Below are 3,106 nucleotides of genomic sequence, written 5' to 3' on the forward strand. Positions count from 1 at the left end.
TTGCACCACCTCGAGCTCGTCATTCTGGCCACCATTATCAAAATCAACGAATAACTTCAATAACCGCCGTCAAACGACTAGCCGGTTGTGAAGCTCAACGCCTTACATTCTGCCTCAAGCTCCAGCTGCTTCTGCACCTCCGCCATGGCTGCTGCTGCTTATGAATGTGATTAACAAAAAAACAAAGTTTGTCAACTCACATCTGTTTGCCTTTGTTGCTGCCTGTGAATGTGATTAACAAAACCAAAGTTTGTCAACTCACACCCAAAGACATCTTCTGTCTTCTTGCCTCTGCTGCTGCATTTGAATTGGAGAAAAACTTCAACGACCGCTGTCAAACGACTAGCCGATCGTGAAGCTCGACGTTTTGCACCGCCTCAATACCTTCAGCTTCTCATTTCCCGCTACAGGTGGCCGTCTTTCATCCGATGCAGCGCACACACACATATATATATATACAAATCATAAAAAATAAAAATTGGTGCAGTGACTGTGCAAATAATGGTCTCCGGAGAAGCAAATGAAATGCGGTGACTGTTCAAATGCAGGTCCATGACTATGCGAATAACAGTGACTGTGCAAACGACCACCCGTGCCTGGGAAAGAAAACCAAAATGAAAGGTGATGGGATGGGATGGTGCACTGTGAAAATACGATTATGTACACACACAAAAAGAAAGTGCAAGCTACTGTTATATATCTAAAAAAAAAAAAAAAAAAAAAAAAAAGGGAAAAGGGTGGTGGAGACAGAATGATTGAAAAAAAAAGGTGGTGGAGATAGAATGATTAAAAGGAAGAAAGTAGGGGAAGGACAACGAATTTCCGTCTAAAAAAAAAGGGGATGAAATAATAATGCATTAGTCATCATCTAATAGGAAATGAGTGCATCAGGCACCATCTAAAAAAAAAAAAAAAAAAAGGAAGTAACACATCTTAGTCAAATATACATTTTAGCACAACATACTGAATAAAATAAAGCATGTCCATTGATATTTCTAAGAAATTACAGGTGTGTAAAAAAATAAAAAAAAAGCAAGAGAAGGGAAAAGAAAAGCAAAAGAAAAAAAAAAAGGGATCCTTCACAAATGTCACTTATGTGAAGCCTCAGTACTTGAAGTCTTAGTACTTGGCGGAACCCTAGAAGAGGGAGACACTGGAGATGGATTATTCGGAGCCTCAATACTTGGTCGAACTCCAGATGACGAAGGCAAAAAGTGCCTCTGGAATACATCCACAAACTTCTGATAGTCACTTTGAATCCGACCTTTGGAGTCCAGCAGCTGATCAAGCTTCCTCTTCATGCCTAACGAATAACTATTTGCAAGCACATGCAACTCTCTATTCTCACGCTTGAGTTGTCTGATCTCTTGATTAAGAGCTGCCACCTCGGCAGTCAATGATTCAACTTGGCGAGTTCGAATAAGTAAGCGTTGGCCCATGTTGAAAACAGAGTTCACATACTGGACACTGAGAGCCTAGGACTCTCGAACAGCTAACTCATCGGACTGTCGTGAAAGTATCCTATTATCTTTAGGAGTGATGAGGTTCCTAACTACAACCGTAGCCGTTGCTGCATCCCTCATTACAGAGTTTTCAACTGTAAGATGGCCATTAGAAGATGAGAAGGACGGGCGCCATATATTACCCTGACGCGGTGCACCTGTGTCATTGCTGAGACTCAAATATAAGCAAATGTTAGACGGGTTAGCCATTTCCAAAAAGATGGTAAAAGAAAAGGGTTGAAGTGATTAAAATCTCAGAAATACAGCAAAGACAATTTTCAAAGGCGGGCAATCTTCAAAGTGTGCATGTTGAATGCAATTGACACCTCTTTAAAAAGAAGAGGCAACACAACCACTTGTTAAAAAAAATAAATAAAAAAAATCGAAGAAACACCACTTTTCGAATTTCAAAACCCGGATTTTCCTGCGTAAAATCCGTCAACACTTTTTAGACACAGTTTCAGCTTTCGGCTATCACGTGCAACTTTACCAGAGATCACTGACAAAGTTGAAAACGTGTGGAGTCCAATATTCCCACCTACCCGACTTTTGGCTGACAAGCATGGGTGACAAGACCACATCCACCTTGCCATTTGCTATTGGGAGCTCACCATATAATTCGACCTTCACCCTCTATAGCAGGGCACACATCCAGCCTGACTATTCTTCCTTGCCGAATGCATCTGCAACCAAAACTCAGTTTTCTTCCTCCCTGAAAATACAAACGCCTCACTCTTCTTCCTGTTGGAAATGTGCCCTAAAGCCAATCATATGATGATACTTTACGGACATTTCACATGTTAAACTAATCTAGTTTAAATATAAAGGGCAAATATTATTGTTTGAGCCGTCTCATATAAATGTTATATGCTTAAACGATAAAGTCCAAGGAATATGTGATTGGGAGAATGCAATCTAATGAAGTTAGATTCATGAGACCATTCTTTCGTAGACACATCCTAAATGTTCCTGATTATAGGATTGTCAATTGGGCATTAACAGTCCGTCAAGATCGGTACGTGCTATGTCTTCTCTCAGGGAGAGTGACTAGTCTCGAGTCATTGGTGTGTGTGACATCAAGACAAGTACGTAGGTGCTCAGTAGAGAATGAGTTCACTGAACGCGATCAACGAAGAGTTCTCATACTCATGTCACATGAGAACTCATGGTTGGGATAATGCAAAGTAGTCCTTTGACCTGAGGCATCACAGTTGTCTTGTGGTTAAGTCCTTGATCTTTGATTATGTCAAACGTCATTCCATTGGAGTGTCCACGGCATCGTTGAGGTTAAGCCACTTAGCCATGGAGGCAAGTGAATGCGCAACAAGGGATCTCTAACCTTCAAACCGTTGGGGGAGAATACTCTATGATATGATTTAGAATCTCTGGCCAGAGTATGAATGAGATTTAGGAATGCGTTCCAAATCACATTCAAGGTAATCATATAAGCACACGAATCACATTGGATAGTAGACATGAATAAATAAACTATCAAACCAAACAATGTGGTCAAGAGTATTGTATTAGAGAAAGACCGTATTTCATTTGTAATCCCAAACTGAATAGGTTTTCTCTACCTCTTCTGATTAGCTTGGGTAACCATG

The sequence above is a fragment of the Malus sylvestris genome, chromosome 5, assembly GCF_916048215.2.
Source record: "Malus sylvestris chromosome 5, drMalSylv7.2, whole genome shotgun sequence".
NCBI classification, from domain to species: domain Eukaryota; kingdom Viridiplantae; phylum Streptophyta; class Magnoliopsida; order Rosales; family Rosaceae; genus Malus; species Malus sylvestris.